The 15,810-nt window shown below is 34.6% G+C and overlaps 1 long non-coding RNA gene across 1 annotated transcript; it reads right to left on the minus strand.

The window, feature by feature from the left end:
- Positions 1-8,590: 8,590 nt before the first annotated feature.
- On the minus strand, positions 8,591-12,841 carry LOC129269864 (uncharacterized). Its single transcript, XR_010294950.1, has 5 exons — positions 12,690-12,841; positions 11,945-12,120; positions 11,167-11,266; positions 10,635-10,749; positions 8,591-8,942 (listed from the first exon to the last, which is right to left on the minus strand). It is a non-coding gene; the product is annotated as an uncharacterized LOC129269864 (long non-coding RNA).
- Positions 12,842-15,810: the final 2,969 nt, after the last annotated feature.

Below are 15,810 nucleotides of genomic sequence, written 5' to 3' on the forward strand. Positions count from 1 at the left end.
GATACTTTGATAATTCGTAGTCATCCATTCTGCTCATAATATGATTATATAATTAATATGTTTCAGTTTGTCATATTTTCAAGCATTTTTGCTTACAATGGCAATCCATCTTCTGCAACTTATTTATGTTCAATGATATATAATCATGTATGATTTGTCGTCAAAATATGTTATTTATGTTATACTATGTATTTTATGTAGAAGAAAAATAATAAATCAAATCAAACATTTTAAGGTCATGGACCCTAATTGAACCCCACAAAATTTCATGACCAAGATATAAAAAAGTGAGTGAAAAAAGGGAAAGAAAATGGGAACACTGCAAAAACACAGGTGTTGAATTAACACCAGCCCCGTATCTATGTCCACACCAGAGAAGTGTTAAAGAACACCAGTTTGGTTTTGGTCTAACACCAGATTGGTGTTTATACAACACCAATTAGTATTAAAACATCATCGGTTTGATTCCAATCTGGTGTTGTTTCATAACTTCTCTGGTGTGGACATAATATATAGATTCCGGACTGGTGGTAAATCAACACCGGAGTTTTGCAGTGAAGGAAGAGAGGTGAAATATGATTCCATTTTCTGAATATTATGCCAAAATCACATTTTGGAGCTATGTTCATAAAATGAAAGAAAAGGTCCCAAATTTTGCCAAAATATTTGGATCATTACGCCACTGAAGGGAGAGAGACGGGTACTGAGGAGGTATGACGAGAAAGAGTAGGAGATGAAGAGAGAGGGGAGAGAGGAACAGGGGAAGAGAAGAAAAGACTTGGGAATGGGCGAGGATAAGTAATAAGAATATTAAAATTGCCTATATTGGTTATCTCATATCGACCTAATTCCGAACGTACATTGACCATATACCATGCGAGACCTAGAAAATCATTCGGATATATGATTCCATGAATATCAAATGAGAACATTGACGAGAACATCGTTGAGTGTCGAATTCATTTTACTGAATGTATTATTTTAATAAAGAATTATCACCTTAATTCTTCCCTCATTTTTATTAATCCACTTCCTCATTCACTCACAGTGGCGTAGCTAGGATTTTTTTTCGGGGGTGTCAGTGCTTTTTAATGGGGACAACAATATTTTCTGTGTGTGTGTGTGTATGTGACAGGGGGATCCAGCTTTCGCCAATAGGGGGGCGAAATTTCTTTCACCCATATTTTCCCCGATCGACCGCTCAAAGTTGATTTTTTTTGTTTCTTTAAAGGGGTAGTCCTCACGGTCAATTCTTAGATTTGATTTCAGTTATAAAACAACATGAATATAAAATAATCTCGTAAGCCCTATTCATTTTTTTTAATGGAAATTTCATGTTTTTTGTTCTGAAAAATTAACATGCTGTGCAATGTTTGTGATCCTGAACAAGATGTGTATGTGACTAGTTAATTAACGTTCTGGCCTGATCGAAAAGGGACCTGTTAAGGACTGTTTGCAGTTACCCATGAAGACGATACATATTTCAACGATCAAATGATGCGAGCGCGAAGCGCGATCTATGAATTATTGACATTCCGACCTAAAAAAAGCCATTCTAAGCAACTTTTGTAATAATGAAAGGGATAGGTATGTAACTGAACAATATCAATTGATGCGAGCACGAAGTTCGAGCGGAAAAAACACGATATTTTAAACCTAAAAACGGGACACTCGATCTATTCATGTTTTGTAAATCATGAATAGGATGGGTAATTGGGTATCTTCGTACTTATCTTCGTACATTGATAATGCGAGCGTGAAGCGCGAGCAGAAAAATATTGATATTCTGATACTGGATAATTTAAGGACCGTTCCACAGTTAAAATTAACTCCATTTCATTTTCACCAAATTTTGCATAGAGTTACTTTAGCACGTAAGTATTCCAAATATGCAAAAATTTATATGGGTTCATTTGCTTGATTTTTTGCAAGGTCTCGAGAAATACGCAATAAAAATAATTTTGCGTTTTTAAACCCCACGAGATCACTACGTTGAATGTAAACCTTTATTAATCAGTCAACATCCGTATATTTCACCAAATTTTACACTATAGTTCAGAATTATATACTTGAGAAAACGAATCCACTCATATTGTTATTCGTATGCTTTTTAAAGAGTAGTAGAACCTTCAATTTATATCAAAAGGTGTAAAAGGTGACAAAACATAACATCTAAAAAAGACATTTATATAACAAATAAACAATAAATGCTGCACTTTGTTTAAAACCCATGCCATTTTCACCAGATTTTGTATAGTTGTAAAAAAAGGTAAACTAAAGAGGTGTAAACATTAAAAATTGGGGGTTCATGTGCTTGTTTTCAAAATATCAGAACTTTTGTTGGTGCAATTTTTGCCTTTAAAAACACAAAAGCGCGTCAAAATGCTTGTATCTTCATATGGGAAAACACTACTATCCCATTTAATCAAACTCGAAGCCATATTCATCATACTTCGCATGACTGCAGAGTAAAGTATTCTGAAGAAGTAGGGGCGTTTAAAAAATTGGTCCATATATCATTTACTGCTAATAGCTTCAAACCCCATATCAAGTTTTGCTGTTAGAGTGCAGATGATTGGAAAAATCAGCCGATACCTGCAGCTGATTACTCACCTGTTCACTTATTATGATCATCGCGTGTTTTCGATTAAAGGAGAATGAAACTCTTGGAGCAAGTTAGCTTTTGTGAAAGCAGAAAAATCAAAGAATAAGATCAACAAAACTTTGAGTAAAATAGGACTAGCAATAGAAGAGTTATGAGCATTTGAATGTCGAGATCACTAATGCTATGGAGATCCTCCCATTGGCAATGCGACCAAGATCTGTGATGTCACACACGTACAACTCTCCCATTCGGACACTGAAAATATACCCCAAAACATCTCTTTTTGCTCATTCTAATCATATGACAAACGATTCATCAATGATATAATGTTGTGAAACCTCTGTACTTGTCATCTCATAAAGAAAACACCTAACCTTGTGATAGACTCTATAAAAGTGAGAATATAAGTGAAATAAGTACTAAAGTAATGAGGGAGTTGTACGTGTGTGATATCACAGATCTTGGTCGCATTGCCGATGGGAGGATCTACATGGCACTAGTGATCTCAATATTCAAATGCTCATAACTTTCTTATTATTCATTCAATCTTCCTCAAACTTTCAACAATATGTTTCTTTGATTTTTCTCTTTGATATGGATTCAGCTAGTTTCAAGGGTTTCATTCTCCTTTAAGACCTAGAATTTTGTTTAATCATGAAGATCAATAATGCGAGCTCGAAGCGCGTGCTGAAAAAATTGATATTCCGATCTGAAAAGGGACAATTTAAGCCCTATTTCAAGCACTGTGTAGGAAAATTGTGAAGTGGATGTGGATCACACATGATGCGAGCGCAAAGAGCGGGCTGATATTTTTTTTCTTTATTATTTTGACCAAGGACCGGGATATTCTAAGGACATTTTTTCATCATATGAAAATGATTACTCTCTTCCTATTATTCCCTAGTGCGAGATAAAACTTGTCGATATTCCATTCTGAAAAGAGCCAATTTAGTCATTAGAAATTCATGAAAATGTTATTTTCTTATTCATTAATCTAGTATGCTTAATGAGATCGTTGAATTCGTTGATATTAAGGCCTGAAAACTGGACATTTTAAGCAATTTTAATATGATGACGAGATCTCAGATATCGTAAGGTCTACATCCCGTGGGAGAGATGACAAGATCTTGGATCTCGTCATGTCTACATCTTGTAGGAGAGATGATCAGATGGGAAGATCTTGGATCTCGTCATGTCTACATCTTTTAGAAGACATGATCAGATGACAAGATCTTGGATCTCGTCATGTCTACATCATGTAGTAGAGATGATCAGATGGGAAGATCTTGGATCTCGTCATCTCTACATCCTGTCGGAGAGATGATCAGATGACAAGATCTTGCATCTCGTCATTTCTACATCTTTTAGAAGAGATGATCAGATGACAAAATCTTGGATCTCGTCATCTCTACATCTTTTAGAAGAGATGATCAGATGACAAAATCTTGGATCTCGTCATCTCTACATCTTTTAGAAGAGATGATCAGATGACAAGATCTTGCATCTCGTCATTTCTACATCTTTTAGAAGAGATGATCAGATGACAAAATCTTGGATCTCGTCATCTCTACATCTTTTAGAAGAGATGATCAGATGACAAGATCTTGCATCTCGTCATTTCTACATCATTTAGAAGAGATGATCAGATGACAAGATCTTGCATCTCGTCATTTCTACATCTTTTAGAAGAGATGATCAGATGACAAAATATTGGATCTCGTCATCTCTACATCTTTTAGAAGAGATGATCAGATGACAAGATCTTGCATCTTGTCATTTCTACATCTTTTAGAAGAGATGATCAGATGACAAAATCTTGGATCTCGTCATCTCTACATCTTTTAGAAGAGATGATCAGATGACAAGATCTTGCATCTCGTCATTTCTACATCTTTTAGAAGAGATGATCAGATGACAAAATCTTGGATCTCGTCATCTCTACATCTTTTAGAAGAGATGATCAGATGACAAGATCTTGCATCTCGTCATTTCTACATCTTTTAGAAGAGATGATCAAATGACAAAATCTTGGATCTCGTCATGTCTACATCATGTAGTAGAGATGATCAGATGGGAAGATCTTGGATCTCGTCATCTCTACATCCTGTCGGAGAGATGATCAGATGACAAGATCTTGCATCTCGTCATTTCTACATCTTTTAGAAGAGATGATCAGATGACAAAGTCTTGCATCTCGTCATTTCTACATCTTTTAGAAGAGATGATCAGATGACAAAATCTTGGATCTCGTCATCTCTACATCTTTTAGAAGAGATGATCAGATGACAAGATCTTGCATCTCGTCATTTCTACATCTTTTAGAAGAGATGATCAGATGACAAAATCTTGGATCTCATCATCTCTACATCTTTTAGAAGAGATGATCAGATGACAAGATCTTGGATCTCGTCATTTCTACATCTTTTAGAAGAGATGATCAGATGACAATATCTTGGATCTCGTCATTTCTACATCTTTAAGAAGAGATGATCAGATGGCAAGATCTTGGATCTTGTCATGTCTACATCATGTGGGAGAGATGACCAGATGGCAAGATCTTGGATCTCGTCATGTCTACATCCTGCGGGAGATATTTTTTTCTCTTTAATCCTCATAAGAGGGACTTTATTTGTTCATATATTTACAATAGTTTTTACAAAAGTCACTTACAAAAATATACATACATAAAATAACGAAACAGGAACTAAAGGATTGAAAGAACCTTTGAGACCTGTTTTAAATCAAGTCTCTTCTGATTACATTTTCTTTTTAAATAATTTCGAATTTCTACCTTTAGATCTTTCATAAAATAAAAAGCATGAGTCATATGCTTGTCGTTTCCAAAACATTTTCTAATATAATTCCTTTAGATTACAAATTGTGAAAAATTTAAAATAAGGTTAACCACATTCATTTCTGTTTTTTCTATTTCATGACCTATCAGGAAAATTTTTTTCGTTAAAAACAATCTTTACATCGAACAAAGCATTTATTAATTTGGAAACAATTTTTCCAAAAACCTGTAACCACTTGACAGGTAACAAGAATATGAATACTGGTTTCTGGAACTTTACAAATATTACATAAAACATCATTTTTAATTTTCCATTTGCAAAGATTGTCTTTACTAACTTGGTAGTATTATATGAATCAATTTAAAATTAAATTGTTTAATCCTGTTGTCGTTTATAAAATCAAGTTTAAACTCTAATAATGGTTTCCAATTAAATTCAAGAGGCAAGCTAAAGAAATCGTTCCAAAAATGAATACAAGGGAGGTCTCTTTTCTCCTTTTCGATCATCAAATGATAAATATGTCTGGCTTTCATGCCATTGATTTCTATACAGTCACCTGTTGATATTTCAATAGTGCTGGATTTCAATGTCGATCCAGAACTTCGGGAACGCATTTTTTATTTTCACCAATTCAAAGGTAGAAAGTAATTCTCTTTCTTTAAAAATAGTGCATATTGTATCAATCTTCTTCCATTCACCACCTGTTAGGATTTGTTTAACTTTCAAAATATTTTTTTTTATCCAGTCAGGAAAATATAATACATCTTGTTTATACTTTATGTTACTATTGTACCAAATAATTTCGTTTTCAATATTCGTTACTTTAAACATATCAGTATACTTTAAATCAGCCCATGAACAGAACATGTCAATATAAAATATGGGCAAATGTTTTTTCCATACAAATACGATGCATATCACTCTTTTTGCAATTAAAAGTCAAAGAAAGAGGCAAATCCCCGCCAATTTTCTGAGTCCAATATTCAAACAGGGTTTTCCAAGCACTGTCTTCACCTGTCAAATATTTATTGAGAGACGTAGTGATCGACATTCCTGTGGGAGAGATGATCAGATGACAAGATCTTGGATCTCGTCATTTCTACATCCTGTGGGAGAGAAAATCAGATTTTTATGGCAAGATGTTGGATCTCATCGTGTCTACATCTTTTAGAAGAGATGATTAGATAGCAAGATCTTGGATCCGAGATCTTGCCATCTGATCATCTTCTAAAAGATACGACGAGATCCAAGGTCTTGTCATCTGATCATCTCAAATCTGTGCTCCCATTGTCACGGAAATACACTTAAGCAAGAACTGTAAATGATGCTGTAAGTAGAATGAATGAATGACTTTATTTATTATCCAATGCAATTATAATAACATTTTCCAATTTTACTTTAGCCAATCAGTTATATATATGAATTAATAGAAAAGCAAGGATAATAGGAACCAGAAAATAGCATGAATGCTAGTTAAGTCTGGTCCCTTCTAGTCTAGATAGATAGTCAGAAACATGTTTCTTAACTTGTTAGTTAAGAATGAACAAACGTGAGTCTACTGAATAATATACTCTGTAATATATAAACAATGCCTACCTAACATTTAACAAAAACTAACAGTATTTACATAAATTATGAAAGATATAAATGATAACAAAAATTCATTTTTTCCAACAGATGTTTACAGAAACTTGACCTTGATGGTTTCTTTCTGATTTTGATTAGTATAGCTCGTTCCAAGAAGTTAGGCCTAAATAAGATAAACACTCCTTTCCCAAGCTTGTCTTAAATTCTAATAATGTTAAAATCACCCGTTAAAATGCACTTTGTTTTATCCACTTTTAAAGTTTCAACATGTTATAAGTGCATCAAGTAAAGTTTCCGGAAATTCTAATACATCTGTGTTTGGTTTTCTCTAAGTATGCCAATGAGATATGTTTTCTTAAAAAAAATGATGCTTCAATCCAAAGGGATTCAGTATATGTTTCATTTCAAAGCTAGGACTTTCTACTTTGTACGGTTCAGATGAAAGAATATACGCGCCAACCCCCCCCCCCCCACCTTGAGGCGCTTCACGACACTTAACTTCTATTAATAAATATCCTAGCCCAGGTCAAAAAACCAGTTAAGGACCAGTTCATCCAACTGGTACTGGTACCAGTTGATTCCAGTTAGCGAACTGGATTCAATATGGAAATTGGAATACTGGAATCAACTGGAATCCAGTTGATTCCAATACTGGAATCAACTGGAATCCAGTTGACAAATTGTAACTGGTACCAGTTGGAAATACCAGTTGGCAACTGGTCCTAACTGGTACCAGTTAGCAACTGGTACCAGTTGACAACTGGTCCTAACTGGTACCAGTTAGGACCAGTTGGAAACATGAGTTGTCAACTGGTGCCAGTTAAAACCAGTTGGAAACACCAATTGTAAACTGGTGCCAGTTAGGACCAGTTGGAAACATGAGTTGTCAACTGGTGCCAGTTAAAACCAGTTGGAAACACAAATTGTCAACTGGTGCCAGTTAGGACCATTTTGAAACATGAGGTGTCAACTGGTGCCAGTTAAAACCAGTTGGAAACACCAATTGTCAACTGGTGCCAGTTAGGACCAGTTGGAAACATGAGTTGTCAACTGGTGCCAGTTAAAACCAGTTGGAAACACCAGTTCCCAACTGGTGCCAGTTAGAACAAGTTGGAAGCACCAGTTAGGACCAGTTGGAAACATAAATTGTCAAGTGGTACCAGTTAGAAACACCCTGCAATGTATAGCATAAACAAAAATGAATCATGTGGATATGTACATTCCCGATCTTTTACTCTTCTCGTATAATCACTCCTTCGTTTTCCTTGCGCACACACACATTAGAATATTGGTACCAACACCCCCCCCCCCCTCCCCCCTCTCAGGCGGTTATTTCAATTATAAATCACTTCAATTATCTTTAAATTGAATGTCCACTCCTGTTATAACAATGTGCAAGGACAAGTGAAATAATTATCCTTGCACATAGGACTGATGAAATGAATCAAGGTAAATTTGTAGCATTGTATTGAAACCTTGTTAATTTCCACATGCACAATATAACAGGATTGGACTGTAAACTTGCTCTGGTAAATCAATCCCTCAGTCTCTTGAAATCTGTACCAAAAAACATCAGAGAATGACAAAAGTCACAAAAAACATCTATATGGTATTTAAACTAGGAATTTAATGAAAGAAAATTATGTTACAAACTGTAACATGCTGTGTATAATTCTTGTATTATGTGTCAACAAAGATCATTAACTTACACAGTAAATATGTAGTCAATCCAATTTTTACATGCTAGCTTGGAGACAAAATTTGAATATAATGCATCTAAGCATTTACCTTCAATAAATAATATGTACTATTTTTAAAGGAATGATAAAGGAGTCTTTTTTTAATTATTATTTATTGAGATCTTGGGGCCCTCACTGGCTCTGAAGAGGAAACGTGAAACAGGTACCTTCCTTTCCTGTAGTGGCACTTGATCTTTGCTGGTAGATGCGATATATCTGAAGATTAGAAGAAAAAAACAAATGGAATGAAAAATAATAAGTACAGTGAATACCGTAATACAAAATTTCAGTGGTGTAAAATTATATCTGCACATAAAGAAAATACATGGGATAGTGAAACTTCTCTAAGTTCCATATTTCAATGATTCAATTATAAATGATAGACAGCACATCATCATTTTTATTACAACATGTATAGTAAGTTCACATGGTCTTGGGAATACTTCTGAAATTGACATTGCAGAGATGAAATTGCCTCGACCTTATACCTATACATTTATTTTAATAATAAAGACTTAGACTATGTATGTTTGCATATATGTATCTAGGAGTCTATGTTGCACATTATCTGCTAACATCTGATGGGTATTTCATGATTGTCAGTGCCGACTATTTCAGTGAAATCATTGCTTTTGATTGGCTGAGAAGCACTGGCCTCTGACTGTTACTATGGTAACTGTCGGAAAAAGACAACTTGTTAATGCTGACAACTTTCAAAAAGCAGTTCCCAGAACATGTTTAAAAACGCAAGACAAAGCAAAAAAAAAAAATGAAATACAAAATTTTATCCGAGGATTAAAGGGATGGTCCGGGCCGAAAATATTTACATCTAAATAATACTTGAGTAAAATTCACAGAGCAAAATGATGAAAATTTCATCAAAATAGGATAACAAGAAGTTATTGAATTTTAAAGTTTATCAATATTTTGTGAAAACAGTTGTATGCACTTCGTCATGAATATTCATTAGGTGGGCTGATGTCACATCTCCACTTTCCTTTTTTTTATGTTACTAGATGAAATCATAAATGTTTGATTTTTTCATACACGTGTAAATGATGCGTCTCCATTGTAATGAAATAAGTTGCGTCAATAACTAATGCACCTAATCAGTTGTCAATCCAATTGTCAATAGTTCTTGGTTAAAAATATCTTAATAAACCTAATCTCATATAATAAAATACAAAAGGACAATTGGGATATGACATCATCAGCCAACCTAATGAATATTCATAAAGACATGCCTAGAACTATTTCACCGGAATAATGCAAATCTTTAAAATTCAAAACCTTAATTAGTTATCAAATTTTGATCAAGTTTTCAGCATTTTGCTATGTGAATTTTACTCTATTTATTGAGATATGTTTCCAGCCTGGACCATCCCTTTAATTCTACTTCTACGGTACCCCCACACATACTGGTAAGTCAGAGGTAAAAAACAACGAGAACCAATTTAATTTCAAAGATAAAAAAATACTTCAGCCTCCAGATTTAAGAAAAAATTCAGGAAATGTTATTTTAGTTCAGACTAATTGCGCACGTTTCATTTCGGAGGTCAATCTGAAATTATACTTCCAGTTTTAAATTCACGCCATTTGGTTATGCAAAAGCATGCATTAAAATTGATGGGCATGGGCCCATGTCACTGGCTAGCCTAGAGGACTCCATGAAGATAATTTTATCATTTTTACATTGTATTTTCATCACGGAGCCTAGACAAGCCTCCTATAAGGTTGCTCGTACAACTGTGTAAACAAAGATAGATTTCCCTCGGAAATCCACCTTTCCCATAATGATTTTTGGGCAAACATTAAATTTTTACATTTTGTAAGCCTTGATACTCTAAATGTGTACAAAGGCTTTAAAAAAAATTAATTGTAAAATGTACAAATTGGAAATTTTCTTACAAAAAGGATCACTTGCTTGCAGATCTAGTCCTCACTGCCTCTGAAGAGTTCACGTGCGACAGGTACATTCCTTTCCTCTACTGGCACACATTCTTTGCTGGTAGATGCGATGTATCTGAGGAATTTTTTTCAAAAACAATGGAGAGAAAAATAATCAGTACAGTGAACAACAGCGAATAACAAATACGTATATATTACAGTGAATAGCAATACATGTCTACACCTTAGGCGGGCAAGGGTTACTACAGAGTGTTGTAAAATTCCATTTGCACTTTAAGAAAAATACATGGGATTGTGAATCAATTTTTACATTGTATTTTCATCACGGAGCCTAGACAAGCCTCCTATAAGGTTGCTCGTACAACTGTGTAAACAAAGATAGATTTGATTTTTCCTCGGAAATCCACCTTTCCCATAATGATTTTTGGGCAAACATTCAATTTTTACATTTTGTAAGCCTTGATACTCTAAATGTGTACAAAGGCTTTAAAAAAAATTAATTGTGAAATGTACAAATTGGAAATTTTCTTACAAAAAGGATCACTTGCTTGCAGATCTTGTTGTCCTCACTGCCTCTGAAGAGTTCACGTGCGACAGGTACATTCCTTCCCTGTACTGGCACACGTTCTTTGCTGGTACGGTAGATGCGATGTATCTGAAGAATTTTTTTTTAAACAATGGAGAGAAAAATAATCAGTACAGTGAACAGTGAATAAAAATACGTCTATATTACAGTGAATAGCAATACATGTCTACACCTAAGGCGGGCAAGGGTTACTACAGAGTGTTGTAAAATTCCATTTGCACATTAAGAAAAATACATGGGATTGTGAATCAATGATTCAACTATAATGATAAACAGCACATCATCATATTTATTTAAAAAATGAGTAAGTTCACTTGGTCTTGGGAATACTTCTGAAATCGATGTCGCAGAGATCAGTCCTTCATGTTTATAATTCCATGGAGCTCAATAAATGGCTCTCCTTATGCCTCCGAATTTGCTTTCCTAGACACACTCAATTTTATAAAATGCTCAATTGTTGTAGATTGTTATTAAAATTGTAAATGCAACAGCTGTGTAGCTATCAATTAATCTGTGGTGAAACTAGGCTTGGGTCATGTACAAAATATCGCGCTCCTCAAAAAAAAATTATAAGTAGGGTGTCCGAACTCATATTAGGCCTAAAAAAAGTGCTAGAATTTCATATTTTACATCTTTAAAACCATTAAATCACCATCTCTTTTCCATAATTCTCATAATAGAAGATACACAAAGACCCCAAAAGAAAACTTGACATCTGAATTACCTAACTTACAGCCTCCTCATATGGAGGGCAGCAACGAAGTATTCGGATCTCTACTCCTGGCGGTTCTGAGCTGGGCCTTCTTCTGGAAACTACCGGTACCCCAGGTCATGTTCACTGACTTCATCTCCTCCTCGAGGCTCAGTATGACTCCAGGTGGTTTTGGGTCTCCCTCTCTCCTGAAATACAGAGTCAAAAAGTGATAAACAGCTAGGCCTATTCATGAAAAAATCAGACTCTTAAAATGGTGGAAAAAATAATGAATTTCGATTTTCGGCATTTCAAAATCTCATCAAAATCCTCAAATCGTGTGTAAAGTGATTGGTGCGCAGACACGAGGCGCTGGCCACTATCATAATGTTAAATCTGAAATTGAAAATCATAACTGGCTGAGTCTCAGATTTTTTCCAAGACCAAGAAAATCAGTTTCACATTCGATCACATATCTCTCTCATTTACTTATAACAATATATGGAACAATATCAACTGAAAGATTTTGTGAAATAAAAAGAAATTCATGTTAAATCTTAACACAAATCGTAAGGTCAATATGATGTATGTGCGCAGACTTGCACCGGCATGGCAGCCACACATCCACGCCCGGCTAGTCGCGGCCGGCAGGCAGCGCTGAGGGGCAGTAACAGGATGTCCTGACGAACTCTAACGTTACAGCTAGCCCCGCAGCTAGCTGCGAGCCGCGCCATTTAACAAACTACGAAAAGAAAATCATAGAAAATTGTTAACTTACCTGTAGAGCCTACTGCGAATGTCTTAGCTTTCAAGTCATTGTCCAAATCTGGTCCGTGTGATTTCAGTGGTTGAATTATTATTAAAACGGCCTTCTTTATCCTTCTTTATCGCACTAGCACTCGATAAAAGTGCGGTGCAAATTATCGGCGCGGCGGAGATGGCTCTTTCAAATTCAAATTAGATTGGCGGTTTGCGTTTGGCGGCGCTGGTTAATTTGCATAATTATACGGACGATAGCGATCAGTGGCACTCAGTGCGCATGCGCAGGCCCGCCCGCGCCCGGTGATTGAAGGAAGATCTGCTGAGTCAGGAATAATGAAGGGGGGGGGGGGGTCTAAAGCAAGAAAGAGGTTTTAAAATAGATATACGAACTTCTTAACATAAAAATTTCTTCTTGTTTGGTTTTGGTTGGCAACCAGTCAAGAAATGACGATTTTTGCCTCTGCTTTTGGAGCTTTTTTTTTTCTTTGAAAGTTTAAGAATGAATTAGCTTAATATTTGTTCTTTATTTCTATTTTATTTATTTTCTTTTTCTTTGAAAGATAAAGATAGCCTTGCTTAACATGGCAAGGTTGTAAACTAGCAATAAATATGCGCGTTATAAATAGAAAAAAATAGCTATTCTATTCACCCTCAAAAATATTTTTAAAATATCAGTGAGTTAAAAAAAGAAAAATACATTAATTTTTATATGATTTGTAAAAATAGTGTAAAATAGTCCTCTTTAACTTAAATTAGAAAAAAGGGATTAAATAGGAAGAAATTTTTTTCTCGCAACAAATATCTAGGATAACAATTTTTTTAATGTAAACTAGAAAATTTCACTGAGAATAACATGTTTCGATTTAAGTTATATGGTAATATCGAACCACATACTTTAATGAAACTTTTCAAGGTGGAAATATTAAAATTAACATAAAGAATAATTAAGTTAGTTATTATGTAGATATTTTTTTCCTCTTATCCTCAATCGAGCTGTGTATAGGATGGATAAATGCATGGCATTTATTGTGGTAAAAGGCTGAATTACATGAATTTGTACAGAGCAAAATTTCAGTAAACAAATAAGCAACAAAAAAAAGTATACTAATGTATAATATTGGAAAGGGGATACAAAAAGAAAAGTATACAGGGAGGGGGGGGGGGAATAATGTCAAAAGCAGGAACGGACAAATGTTGGGAGTAGGCTAAATGTATATACCTTTAACATAATGAACATTTTCACATAAATATATATTTAACCAATGTTGAATGAATAACAATACATGTAGATTAAAGAGTGGATTGTATGAAATAATACTTGCTTTTTTTAAAGAAAAGTAACGCTTTGTTGATGGTAACAATAATAATAGTTATAGGAAACACATTCATGAATGATAATCATAAAGAATTATCTCAAAAGGAATTAAAAACAAAGATAAGAGGACTTTGAAGTAATATGATTTGTACAAAAAATATAAATATTAATGTAAAGTGGGTTACAGCTATATTGAGCCAGTGACTTGTCGGATAAGAAATTTGAATGATTACTGCAGATATCAACAATTACAAAAATATTTCAAAAGTCAGTTACAGTTTAAGCGACAAATAAAACAACAAAGGTATGAAAACATAGTTCTTATATAATATATATATATATATATATATATATATATATATATATATATATATATATATATATATATATATAAACTCTGTTGGAAATAAGTACAATGCATTACCACTATGCCTCTTATATACATATATATATATGTATATATTATATATGTATATACGGGTTCTTACTAGAATCAACTGGTAAGTCCTATTGGTTCTAACTGGTATCATTTGGTTTGATATTCCAGTATGGTTAATGGGTTTCAAGTGGGTTATGGGTGGCCTATGGGTTTCAACTGGTATAATCTGTTCCAGTTTGGTTTATGGGTTTTAACTGAAATCAGCTGGTAGATATATACTGGTAATCATGCCTATTGGTTCTAACTGGTATCAATTGGTTTGATATTCCAGTATGGTAAATGGGTTTCAAGTGGGTTATGGGAGGTCTATGGGTTCCAACTGGTAAAATATGTCCCAATTTAATTGATTTATGGGTTTTAACTGGAATCAACTGGTAGTATACCAGTAATGTATGTTGATTTTAACTGGTATCAATTGGTTTGATATTCCAGTATGGTTAATGGGTTTCAAGTGGGTTATGGGAGGTCTATGGGTTCCAACTGGTAAAATATGTTCCAGTTTGGTTTATGGGTTTTAACTGGAATCAACTGGTAGTATACCAGTAATGTATGCTGGTTTAACTGGTATCAATTGGTTTGAAATTCCAGTATGGTTAATGGGTTTCAAGTGGGTTATGGGAGGTCTATGGGTTCCAACTGGTATAATCTGCTCCAGTATGGTTTATGGCTTTTAACTGGAATCAGCTGGTAGATATGCCAGTAATGCCTATATTGGTTCTAACTGGTATCCATTGGTTTGATATTCCAGTATGGTTAATGGGTTTCAAGTGGGGTTATGGGAGGTCTATGGGTTCCAACTGGAACACTCTGATCCAGTTTGGTTTATGGGTTTTAACTGGAATCAACTGGTAGGTATACCAGTAATGCATGTTGGTTCTAACTGGTATCAATTGGTTTAATGATATACCAGTATGGTTTATGGGTTTAAGGTGGCATTAACTGGTATATACACCTATTGGGTTTCTATGGGTTCCAACTGGTATCAAATGGTCCAGTTTGGCTAATGGGTTTTAAACTGGAATCTATTGGTAGATAAACCAGAAAGGCCTATTGGTTTTAACTGGTATTAACTGGTGTACTAATTTATACCAGTATAGTTAATTGGTTTCAACTGGAATAAACTTGTATGTTTTCAGCATGTCCAGTTGGGACAATGGGTTTCAACTGGAATATACTGGCATGGTGGGAGTTTACCAGTTGTGCCAATTGGTTTCAACTGGTACCAGTTGACTCCAGTTGAAACCAGTTAAAATTTCAACTGGTTTCAACTGGTTTTTTTACCTGGGAGCTTGTAAACCTAACATCTGTGGAAAAGATATGTATATTCCTAACTTCAGATAACCCAATCACATAAAATTTTGTTCCTATAACGAACAATGATAA

Source organism: Lytechinus pictus, chromosome 10 (genome assembly GCF_037042905.1).
Source record: "Lytechinus pictus isolate F3 Inbred chromosome 10, Lp3.0, whole genome shotgun sequence".
In the NCBI taxonomy this organism is placed as follows: Eukaryota; Metazoa; Echinodermata; class Echinoidea; order Temnopleuroida; family Toxopneustidae; genus Lytechinus; species Lytechinus pictus.